We start from the raw sequence: 17030 nt of genomic DNA on the forward strand, positions 1-17030 counted from the left end.
AGGAAGCTGAAATAGAACTGGCTCCACTGTAGGGCCACAAATGCTAATTTTATATTACTAAGGAGATTAAGCCACGTATCATTTACTTTATGACCAACATTTCATATTGCAATATGATGAATTTTTAATCAAAGTATGCTAAAAAAACGTAAATGTATATATATATATATTTGCATTACACAGTTTTGACAAAAAGATAATAAATTTGGCTTAATCCTTCATTTAACTATGTTCATAATGTTTAACTGAATAAATGTAATTGTTTTCACAATGAACACATTTATGCCAGTTTCTAAGCTCTTTGAATAAATGCATCTTAAAAATATTATTTAGATAAAATCAAATAAAGGCAAATAGTTTTCATTATTATTATAATCTTTTGAGTGCATAAATAACATAAATGTGCAACTGACAAATATGTATCTCATTAAGTTTATTAGTTTGTGGTTAAAAGATTGGAAACTTTGTATCCAGTTCAGCTTTTTTTTTTTTTTTTTTTTGAGTGTTAAGGCATATAGCATAATATAGTTTGATCCCAAAATGTTTTATATTTTAAATAACTATAAAACTATATATATATCCAGTGAATTAAATATTGATTCAATGATTTAAAGACACCTGGTGACATACATCAGGTTGAAGGAATGAAGCGATGGACATGCTCAGTTTCTGGATATTTATTTGATATATTTCAATGAAAGCAACTGCTGTACTCTTCTGCAATAACTTTTAAGTGATTGCCTTCGCTTCATGGACCAGGCTCGCTCAGACCGTTGGGTTTCCAGCTCGCTCATCAGCATGAAGAAGCCAGTGTCAGCGACTGCTGATGTGCTGGTAACTTAGCAACAGCAGGATGGATAACATTAGATGTATGTGGCGTCTTGGCATCAAAGCGGCGACTGCGACATGGCAAAGTTTTTGAATATCATTAGAGTAACGAAGATTTATGCGCTGACATTTGTGAAGAGCATTAACGAGGCCGACTGCCCTCTGTGGCCGTTCTGCAATAATAAATCCATCTGGATGAAACCGCAGTGCACAGTGGCACATCTGAAGTGTTTCTGCATTCTAATTTACAGAGCCATGCAGATTGTGCAACAATTCACTCTGCATTATTAGAAATAACCAGAAAGTTTTATAGCCTGATGTTGAAGAAGAAACTTTCAGTTCCACAAAGAACTTTTTATTCACAGTGACTTTTGTTCCAGTTTCGAGTACTGGTATTGGTTTCAGTACTTTCAGGATTGAACAAAATATACATTTATATTCAAGTTTACTTTAGGCTAATAAATTGAATTCAATTAATTGTATTTGATCATGCTTATCATAATGTCTTTTCAATACATTACATTTTAAATATTATTATTAAATCATCAAATTTGCTTGCATTCTGTTTTACTGTAATTAGTTTCGCTCATGTTTTTTGTCACACAACACATTCATGTTGGCATCTGATTTTACTAGTTTCAACCAAGTGACTGAATGAATTCATGGCACAACACAGCAGATTTTGATTGGAAGTCAATTTATTTTTTAACTGTGCATGATTATGTGGTTATTTGCATTAATTGTTGGCATTAGCATTGTTTTCGGAACAGACCTGAGGCTCATTTTTAGGTCGTGACCCACCAGTTGAGATGAGCTGCTTTAAAAACATAAGGCTACAGACTCTAAATGCATCAGAAAGTATAACACTAATCCTTTTTCCTGTGACCTCCGCTGGTTTTCCTGCTGATCTCTGCACCTCCTCCTCTTTTCTTCAGCACAGTGACCTGAGGGGTGAAAAACAGTGAAGAACAGATCAAAGCCTCCCTTAGGGCCACAGATCCTGAACACCAGCCCGCTGAAGACAGAGACACGGTCATATATATCTCTCAGACTGATGAATCCAGTCCACATTCAGCAAAACAAACACTCACTGTGATTCATTTATTACACTGCTCTCTGAAATACTTGATTCTGATTGGCCAGTCGCAGGACTGAGTCTAATATGTTTATATAATGACTACTAAACTCTTGGTTTTTTATCTCTCTATCTTTTCATACACAAAATAGAGACGCAATTATCTACTGACTGCAATAAAGTAGGCCTTCATGAGTGTTCCGAAGCAGCTAAGCATCTTTTGTAGATGTTGTACCAATACCGAGCACTTTGTCTAAGGTGGAAGGAGATGACGGAGAAAGAAATTGTTCAAGCCATTTTGATAAATTGCAACCCCTGACTTGCAAGTCTATTGAGAGGCACTGTGAAGGGGGTGAGTTGGTGAGAATTGGCACACAGATCGAGAGAGACTTTGAAGAAGCAAAGAAATATCACAGCCAGGTCAATGCTGACACACAGAAGCGGAAATCTCCAAGTGAACGACTCATTCAAAGCCAAATCCTTCATCGACACGCATTCTACAAAACATATCAAGTTTGTCCAATTTAAAAATGTTACTTATTTAAAATTATCTGACCTTCATTTTCTTCTTTGGGCTGCACCAGTGGTAGCCTGATAATACCAAACTCTGCTACTTTGCTTTGCTTCATAGACAGAGTCTGGAAGGGGATATTTGACAAGCATTTACTTTCTCGTGGTGGGGCGGGCGTTTGTCTGAAGTTTAAAATCATTGGTTACCCGTAAGCCAATCACATAACGTTTGGTTATGACGTATGTTATTCGACGGCTCAGCCGCCTTGAACTTCCAGTGTAAACACAGGAATGCTGTGAAAACAAAACCATCGAGTGAGTTTTGCCTCCTCTTTAACCTGATCCTGCATGAGAGCAACTAAGAGGGACACAATCACAATGATCGCCTTGCTGGACTTTTGGCCTCCCCAGTTTCTCGCTGACGATCGATAACAGTTGATAAATAAAAATTTCCCCAAAACCTGTCGCGAGTAGGGCCACAACATCACCTCCATTCAAAATGTGAAAAACAAACACTCTGTGAATAGCATACCGTGTCTCCATGTCCGCTGTCGTTTTCAATTTCCCTAACTTAAATTACAATCTTAAACTCGTGGCTTTGCATTACGTCACGGCTCTCAGCCCACCCTCTGTCCATTGATTGGCCAGCTGGGAGATGCTTTTCTATCTCAGACAGAGTACAGAAGCGAACTGAAATTGAGTGGAAGTATGAAGTCTGATGTAGTCAGGCTACACCAGTGGTCCTAGTGCCAAAGAAGGGAGGTGGACAGAGATTTTGTATTGATTTCAAAGGTCTAAATGCAAAGATGTATCTAGACGGATGTCCCATGCCAAAGAGTCTGTGCATGGTGCTGCAGTCTTCAGTACCCTCGACCTTAAGAGTGGTTATTGGCAAGTTCAGATGGAACCCGAAAACATCCATAAAACTGCTTTTGTAACAGTCAGGGCTATATGAATTCCTTTGTCTACCTCTCGGCCTCAAACTTTGCAGCCTATATATGCTATATTTGAAAAAAAAAAAAAAAAAAAAAACTAACAAAAAAACTGATTTGTAAGATTGAAACTCAGAATTGTGAAATATAAACTCACAATTACATTTTTTTTCTCTGAATTCATAGTTCTTGCAATTGTTTATTTGTTTTTTTTTTTTAATTAATTTCTTAACATGGAATAACTAAAAGGTAACTGAATTCTGAGTTTGCATCTCATCTGCATCTGTTTTTTTTAATAATAATAATAATAATAATAATAGCAAAAATAAGCTCTTTTTTGTAGTTGTAACTGATTATCTTTGTTCATAATGCAACCTTTTTATTGTTCAACAGTCAAAACTTTGTACATCACCACAGTATTTAATATTCACTGTGACGAGGGGGGCGGGGCCGAGGGATGTGGGAACACGAGCGAGGCCGGTGGAGTGATTGGGAAATCCGCTACACCTGCGACCCACCACCGGTCTTGAGTCCCACAGAGGAGATGGAAGGATATAAAACTGGAGCGACGACAGTGAAGGACGAGAGAGGACCAGGCCTGGGCTTTTAGTTGTGTTTTGGTTTTTATTTGAGCGCACCAGTCGTCCGTGAGGGGCTGGTGCGCTGTTTTGTGTTTATTTTGAATAATTAAAGTTTCATTTTGATTGTCCGCCGGTTCCCGCCTCCTTCTTCCGTATGAATATGAAAGGTTAATTCATTACATTCATATTTCCAATCAATTGCATATTCAGCCACTAGTCACCATCAATGTAACAAAACAAAAGCACATAGAAATTTAACAGTTGTTAAGGAATCCTGCTCATCAATCACACCATTTCTATATGCTGCCAAAAATGATACAATGTTTTTTTTTTATTTCTCCCTCACTCTGCAGTCTCCCCAACATGCATTCATATTGTGCAATTTCAATCATCCCATCAATCTAATCTTTCGAATCAGGGGTTTTGGGGCATTTTCAATTGTGCAAGATCATCCTGGCAGCTGTGATACAACCAATCTTAATAAGGGTAAAAGCATTTTTTGCTACATTAGGTACAACTGATTTATCTCCAAGAAGGCAGAATTGTGGTTCCACAGGTTAAAGCTCAACCACTCTTGAAGTATTTTCTGAATTTTATGCCTGAACATCTGAACTAAAGAACATTACCAAATTATATGTAAATAAGTGCCCTCTTTTTCCTTGCATTTCCAACATAGATTATTTTTTTCAGCTATCCCCATCCTGTAAAGTCTAGATAAAGATTATCTTTATTTTCAAATCAGTTTAATTGTCTCCTGATGTAGTTTAAATCTAATTCTCCTATGTGCTTTCTTACTGTAGCTTGCCATTAGTTTAAAGGTGAAGTGTATCATTTTTGTGACACTAATGTCATCAGACAGTAGTGGTTCAATGGATTACAAATCTCACGGTTCGGATTGTGGTTTCTGAGTCACTGATCGGATCGTTTTCGGATCAGCAAGAAAAAAGATCAATATAACTTTGCTTTCCTTTTATTACTTAAAGCTAAGTACTTCTTTGATACTTTCTTCGATACCTACCAAGTGAACAGAAAAAAAGAACAAATACACAAATTACAAGCATGGATAAATACAATAGAACAAAGTTACAAATAAAATAAGGTCTGTAGTATTCAGGTACAGAAATGTTATTGTAATAACACTGCATAGTATTCACTATATAAATTAAATATATATTAACCTTGTTAAAGCTTTGTTTTGTTGTATGATTGGCATTGATGGCAGCAGGAGCTATTTATATAAATTCCTCATATCTGTAAACATACTTGGCAATAAAACTCTTTCTTTTTTTGATTCTGATTAAATGATGCTGTCCCTTTAAGACCTGATGCATGAGTACCAAATTGAGGTCTCTTTCACTTCTTCTTGTTCTAGAAAACATGTACAAATGTAAAACTTTCACTCTACATGGTTACTTTTTGCAGGTAATCTGTGGGTCACATGCGTTGCCAAACTGCGGGGCCTGGTCTATACGGATCACGGATCAATGATTTGTTCAACCCCTATCAAACAGATTGCAAAATTAAAGACTATGTTCAAACAAGTTTCTTGGACAGTCCTGCATTAAGCTCCATTTCATTGTTTCAGGTGAACTGACCTATAAATTGATTACCTATAATTGTCTATTTGTATTAAATTAGTATAGAAAGAAGTGGGGAGCAGGACTTCACCAAGTACAACATATTCCTAGGTCAACATCCTTGTTGATCCTGGAACAACATTCCAAACAACCAATCAGAACTGAGATATCACTTTTAAGAAAATATCTGTTTTAGGCTTACGGGATCAGGGTAAGGTGCTTCTACATCCTTGTTAATCAGCTATCATTTCCCATTGATTTTAGGAATAAAATATGGGTAGGGTTAGGTTTAGGGGTAGGGACTGGGTTAAGTCAAAATTTTTGGACAATAATGTTGATTCAGGATCATCAGAAGATGTTGATCCAGGAACATGTCTTACTTGGCAAAATCACGCCGACCGAAGGATGTAGTTGAACATTAAAGGGTTAGTTCACCCAAAAATAAAAATTAGCCCATGATTTACTCATCCTCATGTATATGACTTTCTTCTTTCAGGCAAATCCAGTTGGGGTCTTTGATCTTCCAAGCTGTTTAATGGCAGGCAGCAGGTGTTGCAGTGCATCAGTCCAAAAGAAGTGAAGTAAAGCGCATGTGCAACGCCGACCTCATTCGTCATCCTCCTGGAGCTGCTTCCACGTACAGCTGTTGGCGCAAGCTACATTAAAGTGATTAAATTTAGAATTTGGATATTTTTCTTACAAAAATGCATCAATTCGCTACAGGATGCATTTGTTCACCTCCCTGAGCCATGTGAGGAACTTTTTATTATGGATGGATGCGCTTTATTTTACTGCAACACCCACCGAGTGTCAATAAACCGCTTGGAAAATCAAAGTAAAATTTTTAATATAAGTACAATTGGAATCATCTGAAAGAAGGAGGTCATATACGCCTAGGATGGCTTGAGGGTAAGTAAATAATGGGCTACTTTTCATTTTTGGGTGAACTATCCCTTTAAAAACCATTAGATTGCTATAGCTGCTTTAAATTATGCAGCTAGTAGTTCGGCAAGGTTCAGTTTCAAAGTGTTTTCCCTAACACTGTGAATATTTTAAAGCATACCCTTAAGCATAACTCTGGTAGAAGTGTTAGACTCCAATTATGGCTCTAGGTGTTTCACCTTTAGACTGCTTTAAACCGACCTTATTTTGATGCATGATGTATCAATGTATGCAAATGAATGCTAATGTTCATGAATATGCATTATTTTATTCATGCAGCACCTGCTGTGCTTTAAAGGCTTTGGCACGTCTCATCGGCTCCTTCAAGGTATTCGCAGCACAATTACATCGTCTTGATATGTTTTGAGTCTCATGATGTCATAATGTCAGTGGGTGGAGCCATTAGAATAAATGACAGACGTTCACATAGCACACTTTTTATAGTATTTCTACAGTGTGTATACTATATGTACATTTTGAATGCAAAATGGCTGTACATATGTTTTCATATATATATTGATCAAAGAAATAAATTACATTTTAACATATCTTCACATTAACTATTCTATGAAATTGTTCTATGAACAATTACTTGAAATTGTAATAATATTTCACAATATTACTGTTTTTATTGCGTTTTTCTATCAGATAAATGCATCGTCAAGAGACTACTTTTTAAACATTAAAAAATGCTAACAAAACCTTTGAATGGTAGTGCAAATATTGCAAGTATTTATTCTTTATTCACACACATTCATTACTCTCAAAACATGCATTGATAAAAAAAGTACAGAATTTAATGTACTTTATTGTGCTTCTTACATTAGTTATTTTTATATACTTTACAACAATGAGCATTTTGTGTGTGTGTATATATAAATATATATATATATATATATATATACTCTCACTGGCCACTTTATTAGGTATGCATGTTCAATTGCTTGGTAACACGAATTGCTAATCAGCAAATCACAAATAGCAGCTACTCAATGCATTTATGCATCTAGATGCGGAGAAGACGACTTGCTGAAATTCAAACCAAACATCACATTGAGGAAGAAAGGGGATTTAAGTGACTTTGAATGTGGAATGGTTGTTGGTTCCAGACGGGCTAGTCTGAGTATTTTTAAAAATACTGATCTACTGAGATTTTCACACACAACCATCTGTAGAGTTTACTGAGAATGGTCCAAAAAAGAGAAAATATCCAGTGAGCGGCAGTTGTTTGGACAAAAATGCCTTGCCTCTTGTCAGAGGTCAGAGGAGAATGGGCAGACTGGTTAGAGATGTTAGAAAGGCAAAAGTAACTCAAATAACCACTCGTTACAACCAAGGTATGCAGAATAACATCTCTGAACACACAACACGTGGCTACAATTCACACAGACTCACCAAGATTATACAATAAAAGATTGGAAATATGTTGCCTGGTCTGATGAGTCTCGATTTCTGCTTTAGAATTTTGCGTAAAGAACATGGAAGCATTGATCCATCCTTCCTTGTCTCAATGGTTCAGGCTGCTGGTGGTGTTGTAATGGTGTGTGTGTGGTGAGGGATAGGATGCAGGATAGCAGGATAATGCACCATGTTACAAAGCTCAGATCATCTTAGACTGGTTTCTTGAACATGACAATGAGTTCACTTTACTCAGATGGCCTCTACAGTCACCAGATTTCAATCCAATAAAGCAGCTTTGGGATATGGTGGAGTGACAGATTCGCATCATCGATGTGCAGCCGACAAATCTGCAGCAACTGTGTGATGCAATCATGTCAATATGGACCAAAATCTCTGAGGGATGTTTCCAACAACTTTTTGAATCTATGTCATGAAGATTTAAGGCAATTTTTAAGGCAAAAAGGGGTCCAAACCGGTACTAGCAAGGTGTACCTAATATATATTTTATAAATGTTTTTTTTTTTAACTACATCACTGTTTTACTGTGCTGTATGCACTTACAAGTGCAGTAGTATTTCATTAAGTGCTAGTATTCACCATAGTACAGTAGGGACTTAATGGAGTGTAATTTTACTTTCATCTGTGATGTGTGTATGATATATATATATTGCTTTTAATAATGACATTGATCAAGTTGCAGTGACATGACAGGGTCAGGTGACCTATGAGAAAATGGGAGTTGGTTGACATTTGCACTGGAAAATCAGAACTGATTGCATGAAAGAACGAGAGCAACATTTCAGCCGGTTTCAGAGCATCGACCATATGTCAAAGCATCCAAATAAAAAAATACAATTTATGTTCTTTGAATACGAATCTCTTGTTTAGTTTCAAGTCACCAGATTGACATATTACGAAGTGTACATCTGTCTTCCCCAGCGTTAGTAAAGCCATCTGGTTGAGCCATTACCCTTTGTGCCTCTGTACAGATGTTGGAGAGAGATTTCATCCAGCCTGCAGGACTCGTTTCTAAAGACTCGGGGGAGAGAAATGTTTAGATAAGCATGTTAAATTGGAACAAGTCAGACCCGGCATTTGTCTGTGCTGTTGAATCAATGTGACCAACGTCACATTTCAACTTCAAATGCATTGCAAAATATAAAACAAGGCTCAATTTCATGGCTTAATTATTTTCATTAATACTCAGATGTGTGTTCATAAAATAACTGATTATGAAAAAAAAAAGCTTTTTTTCTTCTCCTGAGTTCACAACAAACCCATCAGAACCATTTGTGTCTCCATAATGGAACCGAACATGCTGGAAAACATCTACTCCGTGGGTCTCTAAACTTATTGTGAAGAACCAGCATAATCCGGTGGGCTGCAGGTTTGATATACTTGAATAATGTGCAGTAGCTGCTTTTTTGACTGGTGCTTCAGGCAATAACACATGCCTTTTGCACTTTTAATCACTGTCACTGTTCTTTTGAACTTTCTATTCTTCGAAGAATCCTGAAAATGAAAAAAATAAAAAATAAATAACGGTTTCCACAAAACAAATTAAGCAGCACAACTGTTTTCAACATTGATAATAATCAGAAATGTTTCTTGAGCACTATATCATCATATTAGAATGATTTCTGAAGATCATGTGACACTGAAGACTGAAGAGTATTGATCAGCTTTAAACATAAGAATAAATGATATTTTTCAATATATTCACATAGAAAACAATTCTTTTAAATTTTAGTGATATTTAATAATTTTACTGTTTTTACCATGTTTCTGATCAAATAAATGAAGCCTTGGTGAGCAGAAGATTAAAAATTTTAATGAACCCTAACTTTTAAAGGGTAGTGTAAATATAACAAATATATATATTTTATTTGAACACATTTTCATTACTTTAAAACCTTTAATGCCTTTATTATTCATATTTAACACACTTAATTTCATGCATTTATTGCATTAGATATTTTAATCTACTTTGCAACAATAAACGTTTTGTTTAAAAGAAAATCACAATTTCAGAGTGAATGCATCAATAAAACGTGAATAATATATTGTATATTTTTAAAGCTATTTACTCTGCTGTGTATTAATATTTCATTCAATGCTAAAATTCACCATAGTTCAACAGAGACTGAATGCTGTGTCATCTGTTATTTGGGTATGATATATCTCGCCTTTAATAAATAAAAAATTTAATTTAACATTGATCAAGTTCAAGGGATTCCCACAAGCATTATTAATTTTTTTATACCACAGCATTGTTGAAATCTGATTGGTCAAGAGTGTTCATTTGTTTCTTTAGTAATGTTTCTCAACATGACTTCATAGAGCTGTACAGCAAACCATCCAATAAATGACAGTGGACATGAAAATCAGATTAAAAGGACAGCTGACACTGAGGGTGTTGTTTTGAGTTCTTTAAAATGCATTATTCCATGATCTGCTTTTTAAAGGGATGTGTTTTTTCTTCATCCACAGCTCTCCTTTTTTTCCTTCTCTTATCCCTCTCTTTAGTTTGCCCTCCTCTGCTGTGCCTGATCAGAAGTGACACTTTCTGCAGCAGTTAGAAGCTCAATGAATCACACACACACACACACACACACACACACACACACACACACACACACACACACACACACACACACACACACACACACAGGCACCAGGAATCATAATTAAACTAAACGAAACAGGAAAGAGACCATAAAAGGAAACACAGGAAGAACTAAGGAGGCAAAACGTGTCCAAAAATCTGACACTGGGGTGATGCAAGGTGGTTTGGTTCCTGTTGGTCCATCAGTTGATCCCACTCCTAAATCTCACTATTTTCGTTGGCAGTGCAAAAACACCCACAGTGACCCGTATTGTGTCTCAAATGTCAGTCTGAAACTTTTCTGCTTCTTGCTTGACTGCTGAATCACTGACAGAATTCACACCTGTCTGAAATGCTGTAAGTCAGCGTTTTCATGATGTGACCATCAGATAGAGTGTATTGTAGCGTGTGTAGTGTGAGGGGAAAGCCTGTCTCCCAGCGCTGCAGCTCCATGTGATTGATTGAAGGAGATCGGAGGAGCCGCAAGCATCAACACAACGAGTGTGAACTCACAGCGCTGTGAATGTTGCATAACACCAGTCATGATGCAGCACACACAAAATAATTCATATATGATTTAAATAGATTACTTTTATTTAAATGTATTTAACCCCTTAACTGTCACCCCATCCCGTATACGGGACGCCTATGTTTACTTCACTAAATCTTTATCTAATCATGACAAACTATATATCGTTGGAAAGGTCTAAGACTCCTAAATAGATATTTTACCAATCTTTTTTGATAAAAATTATGTAGGAAAAGTAATAGATTAATTTATGGCAAGAGTGGACCCCAAAAACCTACATCATAACAGGAGCTCTGACCTTTGTCAAAAAAAAAGTCTTCTTTGTTGCCTTTTTTCCCCTATCACACTTTAGAAATCATCAGAAATTATATATCACTTGAAAACTTAAAATCTCAAAATTCATCCTTTGAAACCCATTTTAAATTCAAACATTGCATTACCATGAAAATGGTACATCAATACCATGTTACAAAATGTTTTCAGTCAAAAACAATTAGGTTTGTTTCATGCACATTCAAGTCTATCTTCAAAAATGTGAGTGACAGTTAAGGCAAGGCAAGTTTATTTATATAGCACATTTCGTACACAATGGTAATTTACAAAATTTTTTGCTTTACAAAAAAGAAAGTAAAATAGTAATGAAGAAAAATAATAACAAGAATAAAACAAGCAATTTTAAAACTTTTAAAATTATTAAAACTGTACGTATTTAAAATGAATTTAAAACAGTTAGAAAATGATTTTACATCAAATAAAATTAAAAAAACAGTGAAAATATATATTGAAATCAGTTCGGACATTGCACAGTGCTCATTCAATAAATGCACAGCTAAAAAGTTTTAAGTCTAGATTTAAATGTGACTTGTGTTTTAGCACATCTGATCTCTTCTGGAAGCTGATTCCAACTGCTTAAGGGGTTAATTATTTATATTTAAACCGTAATTCATTTGTATAGTTTTATGTAATTAATATAAATTAATTTATCATTTAAATGTATTGGTTTAATGTAAATACATTTTTGTTTTAAATAAGAAAATTTAATTTGATTAAATAATTATATATAAAAATATATAAATATAAAAATTGTACACACACACACACACACATGTATGTGTATATATATATATATATATATATATATATATAATCATTTATTAATGTATATTTAAATGATAATAAATTTTATATTTTAAAATGTACAATTTAATAATATATAACATCTTTATATTTAATTACATATTACATATAATAAAATAATTTAACTAATATATAATCTAATTATATTTGTATTAACATTTATTTATATTTTAAAAATACCCAAATCATATAATATAATATAATATAATATAATATAATATAATATAATATAATATAATATAATATAATATAGTACAGTACAGTACAGTATAGTATAGTATAGTATAGTTTTGTATTATATTATATTATATTATATTATATTATATTATATTATATTATATTATATTATATTTCATAATAAAACAGTCAAGGTCTATGATATTCATTAGATATTAAAAGTAAACCTTTGTGTGTTGTTCAGGTTTTGCCTTTATTTTACATTGTATGAGACCAAATCTTCCCACAAGGATAGTAGAACCTGAAATGAGCTGCACTGTGTTGAGCAGCCAACAGTTCCCGTGAGAAAACATCATCATAAACACATAAATAATGTCTCCATGAACATGCAGAAAAGTGTTAGGGCTAGATGATAGGACATATTAAAATATCATTAAATTACTGTCATTTAAATACCATCGATTTAAAAACCATATCCAAGTCTCAATCATAATTGAAAAGTGCGTGTGTGTGTGTGTGTGTATGTGAATAGGAGAAGGAAAGTGCACGCTGATGTGTGTATCAAAAATGTTTGCTGGGACAATTATATCCCTTCCCGACAATATTTACTTCATTCAAATGACTGACTGTTTAAACAGCCACTTTTCATGAGCCAAATTAATATTTGTCCAGCTCTTCCCGACATAAAGTGTCTGTTTTGGAATATACTTGCATGCTATTTACATAATTCATGTTAGTTTTCAGCATTGCTAATGCTGCTTTTGAGCGAGGCAAATTTAAATGGACGTTAATAACAGGACTGATCTGAATCATTCTCGATCTCTTATTTTTCCACCGTCAGAACTGATTAATTAATTAGTGTCCAAACCCAGTTCTGTCTCCACCGCTCTCACTGTTTTCATAAACTGGGTCAAGTATAATAAGATTAATGCTCTCTTTGGGTTCCCTCAACTAGTGATTCCCTGTTTTTAAAGGCAGATGCTCGGGTTTGTAGTTTACAGTATGCCTACTCTGGAAAAATATAGCATGTTACGTATGTAATAGCTTAGTGCTTAAGGAATACTGTGCGGTTTAGCCATTGAAAAAATGTTTCAGGCAGTACAGTAGTGATGTTTTGTAGTATGTTACTCATGTTGCATGTGAATTTCATTGGGTTATCATCTCAAAAGTAATGGTTTTCCAGATTGGATTCAGTATGTGCTACACCATAAGCAGTACACTAGTATTCCATCCCTGTATCAGACAATAATTAAGGCTTAACACAAGCATGTGTACAGTTGTTGTTAATCAGTTTGTGAGTGTAATATTGCTTTTATATAATGGTGACTTTTGTTTTAGACAGTGCTGGCAGTTGTGTCTTGTTTTTTTTGTTGTGTTTTTTTTGCTCTGATAACAAAATTAGTTCTAAGTGAAGCTAAATCAGAATCAAGCCCTAAGCATACTAAGTATATAAATTAGGCTTTGAATGTGGCTCATACAAGCCTAACTACATTTTAATATTCTGTTTTGATCATTTATGTAATCTGATCTGCAACCCGAATCTTTAATTACCTCGATGTCTGGTGTTTGAAACCCATTTTTCTGCTTGTGGATAAAGATATCACCAAATAGTGACATAGTGTAAATAAAAGGTGAAGACTTGAGTGTGTTATTTCCAGAAGAGGATCTTAAACACACTGAAGGTCTACTCATTGATTTGGATCTAAGTATAAACATTGATTAATTAAGAGCGCTGAAAAACTGGTCTCTTTCCCCACAGGCTATCAGATACCCAGACACATTTCAATATACTTCATATCACTCCTCAAACAGAATGGATTAAAACTATTTGTATTATATCTGCAGTATCCAGTTTGTGTTTATACTATGCAAATTTTCTGTTTGATTACGAAAATATGAACTGTTTTATTGCCTCCTGGAGCATATTTGGGAACCATTATTCTACTGAGCCATGATGAGTCAAAAGATAAAGATTTACAGAGCAAATATATGTTTTCAAGTCATATGCATTCATTAAATAATATTGTCAGTCATAACTAGAGCATGATGGTAAACACTTTAGTGTTGTATTCTTATAACAGTTTATTTATTTTTACTTATTTTGTTTTCTTTTTTTTCATAACCATATCTCAAAAATGTATTAAAGTCTATATTTTTGAATTTAGTGCAACACATTTAAAATGTCAAAGCAACTCAAAATAATAGAGAGTTTCTTAATCATAACATTTGTAAGCTTGCTACAGTGTGAACTCTGAATTTTATGATTAGTAGTGGATGCTGCAAGCCTACTTTACATTTTGAAAACGTATTTTAAATTTATATTTCATGCTAAAATGTATTATATTGAAAGTTAATTACTATATTGTAAACTTTGTTTCTTTTTCAGTTTCAACTTTTTTATGTTACACAAGCTTCAGCTTGGTTTTAAAGCCAATTTATTATCATTTAAGTCAAAATAACTTATGCAGCCAATGCACTAGAGCATTTCTCATAACTTCTGCTTTAAGATAAGCCAGTTCATAAACTTCCAGTGAAGCGTCATTTTATGTTGTGTATACAGTATATATAGAGACTTTTAAGGACCCTCACGGAAACCTCTCCTGCCTAGATCTTTCCAGAAACTGAGAAACAAAATAATTGCAAAATGCTATATGATGAAAGTGGCATTAACATGTAGTTTCAAGTTGCTTAACAACATGTGATTTTATATGCTGAGCCTGTAATCCCAGGAGAGCACCCCGAAACGTGATTGTACATTTAAATGCTTACTAGCTACATTCACGAAGATGTTCTTTTACTGTACTGAAGTAAAGTATAGCAAGTGCAGGAAGTCACAAAGTCTCATGTTATTTGAAAAGTAAATGAATAATTAAGCCCATGCAGACACCAACAGCCTAGAAGGGTTAATTATTTAAATACTTAACTAGTTGAATTAAATAAGTTAATTATTAATGGTATAACAATTAAATAATAATGCATTCAATATTTTTATAATTAAATTAAAAGCAAAAATTTTTAACGTTTTGTCTAGAAGCTTAGAATTACTGTATAATTTAGTCTGAATCAGCACCTAGAAAGGACCTCTACTGCCTTGAAAGACAGCGGAGACCAGGACAACTAGAGCCCCAGATACAGATACAGGAAACAGATGATTCTTCTGCACAATCTGACTTTGCTGCAGCCTGGAATTGAACTACTGGTTTCGTCTGGTCAGAGGAGAACTGGCCCCCCAACTGAGCCTGGTTTCTCCCAAGGTTTTTTCCTCCATTCTGTCACCGATGGAGTTTCGGTTCCTTGTCGCTGTCGCCTCTGGCTTGCTTAGTTGGGGTCACTTCATCTACAGCTATATCGTTGACTTGATTGCAAATAAATGCACAGACACTATTTAAACTGAACTGAGATGACATCACTGAATTCAATGATGAACTGCCTTTAACTATCATTTTGCATTATTGACACACTGTTTTCCTAATGAATGCTGTTCAGTTGCTTTGACGCAAGCTTTTTTGTTTAAAGTGCTATATAAATAAAGGTGACCTGACTTGAATCACTGAATACACAGGTTTATTTTTGACATCGGCTTGTTAGAAAGTTCATTCTGTCCATTGCTACAGTTTTGAATGTCAATCATAGTAATGACTCACGAAACAATTTAGGGGATTCACTCGTGCAATTTTTTACACTCGTGTTTGTCATTCCTGAAACCGTTTACATTAGTATATAGTATACAGTATGGTCCCCTTTTCTTCAAATTGTGAATGGATTATGTAGAGTAAGGTCACTTCTCTTATAGCACAGCTGATTTTGACAGTCGGCCGGAAATGTCTGAGCTGGCTTTTATAAAAGCAGGAACCGTGCACAGTTAGTCCCTTTAATTGTACTTAAATTATTAGGCACCAATGGAACCCAAATTCTGTATTTGAAATGGACTTTTTTTATTGTGTGCTGATGAAATGAAACAGTCAGGGGTGTTTGATTAAGAAAATATTGTAAATATGTTCTGTTGTAGTTCCTCAAGAAACAGGTTTGGGAATTATTAATCTACTGAATCATGAGTCAAAAGGCAAGGGTTTACAGAGAGTTATATTCATTCATTGTCCATCTGATAATATCAGTCATAACTAGATGATGACGGTAAACACTTGAGTGCTGAACTCTTATACCAGTTTATTTATTAATTAATTTATTGTAAAGTGAGGGACTGTAGTGGCACGTCTGACTCACTTGGTGTCCAATGCAAGATAAAATATGAACAACAACAAAAACATTCTCCATTTAGTGAGAAATTTATTATATGTAAATTTGCTTGTTTATGTTTAAGATAATTGCTTTTTGCTAATGGCCTTCAGTGGTTTAAGTGTGGTGTTCTTTTCTTTTATGTGGACACATTTATATGGAAGAAAAAAGGTGTTTTAAAAGTAACTGCAATGTTTTATCTCACAATTCTTTTTTTTCTTGGAATTGCAAGATTTAAGCTGACAATTTGCACGTTATAAAGTCAGAATTGCAAGGCAAAATAATTTAAAAATACAAAAAAAAAAAAGTGTGAGATACAAACTTGCAATAGTGAGTTATCAAATCACATTTTCTTGCAAATACGAGTCTCAAAATTCTGATTTTATGAATAAAAAAGTATTGTTTAGAAATAAAATGTATAGGTATAGGTATAGATATAGATATAGTATAGACATAAAAATAAATTAAAAACTCATAATCTGGAGAAAAAAAAAGTCAGA

The sequence above is a fragment of the Carassius carassius genome, chromosome 13, assembly GCF_963082965.1.
Source record: "Carassius carassius chromosome 13, fCarCar2.1, whole genome shotgun sequence".
NCBI classification, from domain to species: domain Eukaryota; kingdom Metazoa; phylum Chordata; class Actinopteri; order Cypriniformes; family Cyprinidae; genus Carassius; species Carassius carassius.